This window comes from Salmo salar, chromosome ssa16, assembly GCF_905237065.1.
Source record: "Salmo salar chromosome ssa16, Ssal_v3.1, whole genome shotgun sequence".
NCBI classification, from domain to species: domain Eukaryota; kingdom Metazoa; phylum Chordata; class Actinopteri; order Salmoniformes; family Salmonidae; genus Salmo; species Salmo salar.
In genome coordinates, this window is record NC_059457.1 from 65,271,043 (window position 1) to 65,280,806 (window position 9,764).

General features: G+C 42.4%; 1 pseudogene; it reads right to left on the minus strand.

Annotated features, from left to right (window-relative positions):
- Window positions 1–197: 197 nt before the first annotated feature.
- LOC106574360 (aldehyde oxidase 1-like) lies at window positions 198–9,360 on the minus strand (annotated as a pseudogene).
- Between the last annotated feature and the right edge of the window lie 404 nt (window positions 9,361–9,764).

Sequence of the window (9,764 nt, forward strand, 5' to 3'; positions counted from 1 at the left end):
AGACAAACTTGTTTTTTTAAGCAAAGTATAGGATGACAGCAAAAGCGTAGGCTTATTCTGTAATTTGATATTTAAAGTACCGCAATGATAGTGTTATTGATCCTTATTCAGCTAAATATAGAATTTCTATGTTAGTAACATTCTATGATTAGGTATTATTCCTTATGGCAGTGATCAATACCTCATTGATTCACAAATCATAATGCTATTTTAATTCCGGGAATATTCAAAGCCCATGGTTGGAATGATTCTGATTTGCTGGCTGGAATCTGGAAAAGAACAATAGTTGACATTATTCCTGATCAGTAAGTTGGATTTCAAACAGTCATGGCTCCCATGTGAATAAGGTACAGTACATTGAACTGGTGACTTGCCGGTTCCATTTCACTCCCTACCACTAACTCCTTTATGGAAGCAGTATGAAAACTCCATATTCAAATTGGCAAACATTGATGGGTTAGGGTCAAGCATTATGGGTTGGGGTAGGGAGCGAATTGAGACTGGCTGGTGGTATCGCCTTACCTTCTGAGTAAAGGGGGTGTTACAGGCCAGACAGGTCCTCTCTGGGGTAGCAGGGCTGTCCAGGGTAAAGGGCCCCACCATACCAGCCTCTACCCGGGCTGCTGCCACCGCGTCTTTAATGGCGAAGAACACAGAGCTACCCAGGAACAGCACTGGCTCTCCGATGCCCTGTAGAGAAGAAGATTTACTTTATCCTCAATTGAACTCGACAGAACATTCTTTACAGACCACTGTAGACGCCAAAGGTCTTGGTTAGACTCGGTTAAAGGCTATAACTAGTTTAACTATAGTTTTTCCTGGTCACACACACACACACCCTTCTCTCACCTTAGATGAGTAGATAGCATGTGGGTTGTCAGAGCCTGAAAGCAGGTAGACGTTGAACTGCAGTTGTATGTCACAGACAGCAGGGATCTTGTACTGGGAAGGGCCACGTGTGTACAACACTCCCGAGGGAGAGAACTTCAGCTCCTCCATGGTGTACAGTCCCAAACCCTGGATGAAGGTGCCCTTAATCTGACCAATGTCTACAGAGGGGTTGATGCTCCTTCCAATATCCATAAATGTCTGTCCTCACCATCTAGACATGGGCAGAAAACAATGTCAAATTGTGCATATTTAAATGTATGAAATGGTGATTATGTCCTAATTTGTCCACCGAGTGACCGCAAAGGCTGAGCATGTTGTACGCATTGTCCAGGTGAAGGAGAATCTTCTTTATTACCTGGAGAAAAGGAGGGGGCAAAGAGCTCAGACACTGCCTATGACAAGCATAGAGATAGTGTCGGGTATTAGGCTTCAAGGATGACTTGGGACTTGGGATTAAGAATTGAATGGTGAAAGGCAGAGGAAGAGTGACTCACCAACAAAGACTCATCTGCAGCGTTTCCAGAGTTGGCATAATAATGTTGGCATAATAATAGTCCTTCATAAAGCCCACCCGGAGACATTAACACATTATCAGTCAAATCTACAGTACCACTTATAGATCCCTCAAATGCACTGACAGTCAGTCACATCACAAAGCCTTAAGAGGGGGAGCACCTTGTGTTTGCCCAGGATAGGGTGGCGGGCCCCAGTGATCAGTATTTCCTCTCCTCTCTCCCGAACACAACGCACGGCCCGACCAGTCCTGTGTAGAGAGATCAGAACAGGCTGGGATTCAAACAAACACATCAATGATGTTTTGAATTCATAGAGTACCATTGCATTTGGGTTAAATATGTAATATATCATTGGATCAAGTCAGTTATTTTAAAATTATTTTACTTACTTTCATGCAGCCACAGAAGTGACGCAGGCTATGATAGACATTTGCCACTTTCCCTCCAAATGCTCCACCAACTCTCTTCACATGACAGGACACTTTGTTGGAGGGAATCCCAAAAGTCTCTGCGATGGATGTTTACAGAAAAGACAGAGATAGGAAACATTTAATTTGGCAATTAGGAGTAATGACTTACACTTCAACAGTGACTATTTGATATTTTCTTATCCTCAGGGATGGAGACTGAGGGAATAGAGTTGACCGTACCTGGTTATAGGTTGGGTGTTGACAGGAGAGATAAACTTTGAGCTCCCTCTCCTCTCCAGAAGGCACAACAACCATGCTCTGTGTTTCCATGTAGAAATGCTCCTGACCACCAAGCCGGATCTCCCCTGAGATTAAAGACCACAACAAGACTACAACATGTCTCATTACATTGACTTAACCCGTACAAACATCACTCAAGATAGGAACCAGGTTGACACACCTAGTATGCATACGAAACTAAGACATACTGTTCCTTCATAAATGTGGTCAAACTTATCAAAAGCCTTATCCACATTGCCTCGCTCGATCATCCTCTGGGGCAGAAAGAAGGACTGTTTCTCAATAGCCTTCTCAACAGTTAACACTGGGCCTGGCAGATCCTCATTGCCGATATTCACTACAACCGCCCCTCTCTTAGCCTGCTTCCTGGTGTCAGCCACCACTGCACACACCATGTGACCCACGCATGACACCTGAGGAACAGAGACGTACATAAACCTGGCAATAACATTTGAGAACATAGTATTAACTAACAGGCATGCATCTCTGTGAGAATGGCCTTCAAACAAGACCAAACGTATGTGGACACCTGCTCGTCGAACATCTCATTCCAAAATCATGGGCATTAATATGGAGTTGGTCTGCCCCTTTACTCATATAACAGCCGCCACTCTTCTGGGAAGGCTTTCCACTAGATGTTGGAACATTGCTGCGGAGACTTGCTTCCATTCAGCCACAAGAGCATTAGTGAGGTCGGGCACTGATGTTTGGCGTTTAGGTCTGGCTCGCAGTCGGCGTTCCAATTTATCCCAAAGGTTTTCAATGAGGTCAAGGCTCTGTGCAGGCCAGTCAAGTTCTTCCACACAGATCTCGACAAACCATTTATGTGTAGACCTTGCTTTGTGCACAGGGGCATTGTCATGCTGAAACAGGAAAGGGACAACCCAAACTGTTGCCACAAAGTTGGAAGCACAGAATCTTTACAGTTAGCATTCTCCTGGAATCCACCAAAGCCAGATTAGTCCGTTGGACTGCCAGATTGTGCACTTCAAAGAATGCGTTTCCACTGCTCCAGAGTCCAATGGCGACAAGCTTTACACCACTCCAGCCGACGCTTGGCATTGAGCACGGTGATCTTAGGCTTGTGTGCGGCTGCTCGGCCATGGAAACTCATTTCATGAAGCTCCCGGCAACGTTGCTTCCAGAGGCAGTTTGGAACTCGGTAGTGAGTGTTGCAACCAAGGACAGATTATTTTTACGCGATATGCGCTTTAGCACTAGGCGGTCCCGTTCTGTGAGCTTGTGTAGCCTAACACTTCACAGCTGAGCCATTGTTGCTCCTAAACATTTCCACATCACAATAATAGCACTTACAATTGACTGGGGCAGCTCTAGCAAGGCAGAAATTTGAAGAACCGACTTGTTGGAAAGGTGGCATCCTATGAAGGTGCCACATTGAAAGTCACTAAGCTCTTCAGTAAGGCCATTCTACTGCCTATGTTTGTCTATGGAGATTACATGGCTGTATGCTCAATTTTACACACCTATCAGAAATGGGTGTGGCTGAAATAGCAGAATCCACCAATTTGAAGGGGTGCCCACATACTTTTGTATATACACAGTATAGTGTACACAGTGAGGTGAATAAACAGCATGGCTACTCAGTTCCGGTGTGACAACACACTGGACAAGACTGATGATATCATACACTGTATGAAAACAACAACACATATGATACGACATGTGCGATTTCTGGTTGTCTCTTCGATGAAGCACTACAATGCCTCATTCTAAGCCAGAATGTCTTCGTCTATGCCTGTAAACGTCCTGAACTTCTTCCCTGGGATGCCTTTAGAAGTGATGACATCCACCACACCTGGAACCTGAAGAGCTTCACTGATATCTATGTCTCTGTTAGGAGGGGTAAAATACAGTGTGTAGACTAATCAATACTTCCTCTCATCTCATACAGGTTAGGATTATACATGGCGTTTATATAGCCATTACTCATTTACAGTGAATGACGTTCAGATAAGGATCTATGGTACTGTATACCCATTTAACAATGCGGATAACAACCTATCGAGGCCCACATGACCCACCATGCTGGTTAACAATAGCCAGTCTCTCTACACTGATGTGTCTATGAAGCCCACTTCCTGTCCAATGAATAGTGAATGTGTGAGTAAGGTCTATACTTTGTATTCAATACGACCCATTATTGCTGTTGGCTGTGGATAGATGGTTCTATTGGTTTTTTATCATTCAATATTTATTAGGGATGTTGATTCAGTGCAGCCAAATGAACATCTTAAGATTCCTCATTAAAATGAGAGGTAGAATTGGTGATTATCTGAATGATTGGGACTCACTGTATGGTCTACAGCAGGGGCGTACAACAGGCCAAAACTGGCCTGCGAGTGATTTATTTTTTAAGGAATATAAAAAATGATTTTAATGTAGGAAATCTGCTCCCAAGTAATCCCACAAGTAAAAAGAGACACAATCCGTGTCTCAATGTAATCGAGGTATGAAATTACTATGCTATTTTCAAATACATTTTGAAATGTAGTTTTGTGCCAACAAAAAAAGGGGCCAAATATCGATCCAAAAAACAAAAATATTTCCTGAGATTTCTTACTGTATATCTTCTAAATGTTATTGAAATAAATTCATTAGGCCTTAATCTATGGATTTCACATGACTGAGAATACAGATATGCATTTGTTGGTCACAGATACCTTAAACAAATGGTAGGGACGTGGATCAGAAAATGAGTCAGTATCTGGTGTGACCACCATTTTCCCCATGCAGCGCAACACATATCCTTCACAGAGTTGATCAGGCTGTTGATTGTGGCCTGTGGAATGTTGTCCCACTCCTCTTCAATGGCTGTGTGAAGTTTCTGGATATTGGCAGGAACTCGAACATGCGGTCGTGCACATCGATCCAGAGCATCCATAACAAGCTCAATGGGTGACATGTCTGGTGAGTATGCAGGCCAAGGAAGGACATTTTCAGCTTCCAGGAATTGTGTACAGATCCTAGTGACATGGGGCAGTGCATTATAATGCTGAAACATGAGGTGATGGCGGCAGATGAATGGCAAAACAATGGGTCTCATTGTTGGGTCTCACGGTACCTCTCTGCATTCAAATTGCCATCAATAAAATGCAGTTGTGTTCGTTGTCCGTAGCTTATGTCTGCCGATACCATAACCCCACCTCCACAATGGGGCACTCTGTTCACAACGTTGACATCAGCAAACCGCTCACCCACACAACGCCATACACATGGTCTGTGGTTGTGAGGCAAGTTGGACATACTAAATTCTCTAAAATTACGTTTGAGGCAGCTTATGGTAGAGAAATGAACATTCAATTATCTGGCAACAGCTCTGCTGGACATTCCTGCAGTCAGCATGCCAATTGCACGCTCCCTCAAAACTTGAGACATCTGTGGCATTGTGTTGTGTGACAAAACTGCACATTTTAGAGTGGCCTTTTATTGTCCCAGAACAAGTTGCACCTGCGTAATGATCATGCTGTTTAATCAGCTTCTTGATATGCCACACCTGTCAGGTGGATGGATTATCTTGGCAAAGGAGAAATACTCCTTAACAGGGAGTAACCACATTTCTGCCCAAAATTTGAGAGAAATACGTTTTTTTTGCATATGGAACCTTTCTGGGCTCTTTTGTTTCAGCTCATGAAACCAACACTTTACATGTTGTGTTTACATTTTTGTCCAGTATACATTACTTTGTCCAGCTCCTTTTATTATTTCAGATGTGTGTTAAAAAACAACCTCCACGTAGGCCAGAAATGGGCCTACACATTTTGCCATGGGGCGGAGAGAAAAATATGCAGTTTTACAGCAAATCTTCTGCATTCTAGCACATTTTTCCATAGGTTGGAGGCAAATGTTTGCAGTTTTTAACATGATAACTGATGATCAATGGACCCCACACAGGTCTGTAATTCGACCATGCTTACTACAAGTTTAGATAGCTGGCCGCTACACTAACTTACCAACCTAAAAATAAAAATGAGCTGACATGGACTAATTGTGTGACTGCTTATGCACAACCCAATTTCTAAATTGCACCTTGTGTATTCTATTGTTGTAACTCTAAACAGTAAGTTTAGACCTCAAATGAGTTCCAAATGTTTTTATTTTTTAATAAAGGGGGACCAGGACGACAATATTCCGTTCCCCCAGCCGAATTAGAGTTGATGATAATGCACAGACCGCCATAACCTACAGAACTTGACAAAGCATGCAGTATTAAGCCATAGAACGCCTTGATTGGCCAGTGAGTGGCCAAGCCCTCGTCACACCTACAACTTCTTTATTCATCGCGCCACCACTAGCTATTGCGCTCACAATTCCGACTGTGAAAATAGCACAAATATTTCTGACACCCTCCGACCTATAGCGCTACCGCCAGTGCTTAGATCTACCATTGCTTTAGGTTTGTTAAAATAGAGCCCAGTATGTTACCAACTAAAACAGTTGTTTGTGAGGAAACCTATCCATGAATCCTTTACAACGTTCCCCAGGACTTACAGGATGTTAGCGGTGGTCTGGTGCTGGTGACCAGGACTAGGTGGAGCTCTCCGTCCGTCTTGGGGATGTCATCACAGAAAACAGCCTCTCCAGTAGCCTGGCCGATGGCTGAACGGTGCATGATAGGCTGACCTACTGGGTCATCACCACTGTGGCCTTTCACCACAGCATGACAACACACACACACACACACACGTCTTTATGACAGCCTGAAATGTAACCAGGTTTGTTTCCAGACCAATCAATCCAACTTTATTGTCCTCAAAGGAAATGTTGGTTTGTAGGCAGGGGTAATCTTTCGTGAACAGACTACGTGAACTGACCAAATGACATGAGATTTTAATCCTGGGTTAACTGAGATTATGGAGTAACATGATCAAACCATGACTGCTAATAAGAATGGGTTCTTAAAAGAGAAGTTTGCATTTTTACAACCAAATCAACATTTTCGATGTAAATGGCATGTTATAGAAGGGACCAGACACTTTTTGTGTTGCGAATTTCCTTTTTTTTTTTTACAATTTATGGTATGACTCGACGTTTCCCTTATCCAGCTGTTCCATTCTCCGTAAAGCCTGCTGCTAGAACGGACGGCGAGGTATCGCTCGAGTCGCAACAAAATGTAATATTATGTTTTGCGGATAAAGTTGACAATGATGTTTTGAATTCACGTGTACAACATGTAAAGACCTGCATCACTATTGTCACAAAATCCTTCGTTGTGTTGCAGGGAAGACCAAAATGCAGCGGAGTTGTGGATACTCATATTTTAATTAACAAAAAAAAGAGTAACGCATCCACTTGACAAAACAATAAATGATACCCACAACACTAAACAGTTTTGCAGGCTCACCAACACAGTGCAAAAACAACTACCCACAAAACCAAGTGACAAACATACTCCTACATATATGACTCCCAATCAGGAACAACGATCCCCAGCTGTTCCTGATCAGGAGTCACAAGACCAACACAGAACAATCACACACACGCAAGACTGCCACGTCCTGACCCCAAAACTACTACAACAGCTCCATCTGCTGGTCAGGACGTGACAACTATGCTAAGAGCTTTTACGTTTCTAAAAGGACGATTTGGGTGTTTTTGGAGAATTTGTTCATGTTTTGTCAGAGCACACATACTGCACAATGAGGAATAGAATCACTGGTTGGGGTAGGTGAAATAGCAAACATTTGTCTTCCACCGACTAAAATAAAATAAACAGACCTGGAACTCTTGTAGGCTGGGCTGTAGCTGTTTAGGTAGTGGACGTAATTCCACAGCTGATCTCTTCTGATAGGTCCTTCTTGATCACATTCTGTACATTGCAAAAAACATATCTATATTTATAAATCTATATTTAGAGAAACAGCAAATCCAAGTTCCAAATTTCAAGTTTGCCAAGTAGGCTACCGATTGGGCTAAGAGTGACCCAGTCCATAACATATCCCAGAGCTTGTGCAGCATCTGCAGATTGAACTTGAAGAGGAGGCTGAGAGTTAGGGACCTGCGGAACTCCACCTGTCCACCGGGGTGGGACGGAGACAGGGGTCTCTCATCTAAGAGCTGGGTGTAGGCTTCACTCAGTGTCTGCTCATCCCACTTCCTGGAGGTGTGTGTGTGTGTGTGTGTGTGTGTGTGTGTGTGTGTGTGTGTGTGTGTGTGTGTGTGTGTGTGTGTGTGTGTGTGTGTGTGTGTGTGTGTGTTTAGACGTGGGGGGTATAAAACAAGCAAGGATGTAAAACACAGATAATGTAACACAACAAGGACATCACTGAAACATATGAATTACAAACAAGTTGAGCTAGCTCGCCTCAAAAGAAAATAGCCTATTAACCAAATCCTAGCTGCGTGAAAAATTCCCTCTGTACCTTCCGATGACTGCAGCACATTACTTTGGTGGCTCTGACAGTGCATGGCCCTACACCGCCGTAGTAGATACTAAGCTCCTTGACCACGCTGGAACCCTCTGTGAACATGACCCTTATCCCGGTGGTCACTGTGGCCAGGGCGTTCTCCTAACGATGGGCCTGGCGGAATGCTCGCATGAACTCTCCCTGCAAAGACACATTAGATTGGAAAAACGTTATTGTTCGCGCAGTCAAAAAACACTTATAAAATCAGTGCTTCACCCTAGGCTACCCATAAAGTATGGATTTCTATAAGCTACTGATTGTGTTGGCTATAGGTTACACAACATCTGTCCATTTTTCTGTAGGATAACTATTAATAAGTATATAACTCATAATTACTCAAATAAATAGTACACTATGATTAATTTCAATATAATACTTCATTTAATTTTAGTGCCTCACTTCTCATCTATATTTTTTTCAGCAAGGAAAGGATACACCTCTCTCTGAGGTAAGACAGTAACATAATCTCTGGGTCTGCATTGTTTTCGGTCGCCTGTTAGAAAGAAAGAAAGAAAGAGAGAAATCGTGTAAGGCAAGAGCATTCGTTTTTCGGTCATTCTTAGAGAGCATGCCTGAGGCCTACATCCAGTATCTTTGGTACAAACACAGACGACGGGAAGTAATCATTGGTCAACAATAACATTAGCAGCCATGCAGACAGTTTTGTAGAGGAACAGTAGGCATTAGGCTAAAGTTAGGCAATGTGCTACAACTTAAACCAACGTATAGCTAACGCACAATACAATAATACAGTAAATGATTTACCTTTTTACCGTTGACATAGAAACACAAGCAGCCGGTTTCTTTATTCTCACTCATTTTCCTCTCATTTGCGTATTAAAGTCCAGTGTTGACTGTTTCTGCAACTACTCAATAATCATTTAAAAAAAAATGGATTGAAGCAAACTCAGTATACAAACAAGAAGTATACAAACAGACAATGATAACATATGCTAGGGGGTACAACAAATGACAGATTATACAAAGACCTTAAAAGATGCACACATATTGATTGTTATACAGCTTTCTTATTAGAAGAATCTAGAATGGTCTTAATGTCCTGCTTGAATTCTTTATAGAAAACACAGAATAGTGTTTTTTTTATTAGTGAATTTACATTTATGAATATGACATTTTGCCATTAGCACAATTAGATTTATGAGGTTAAATTGTTTTTCTATATCTTTATTATGGTACTACTCAATAATCATCCAGTGACCTCA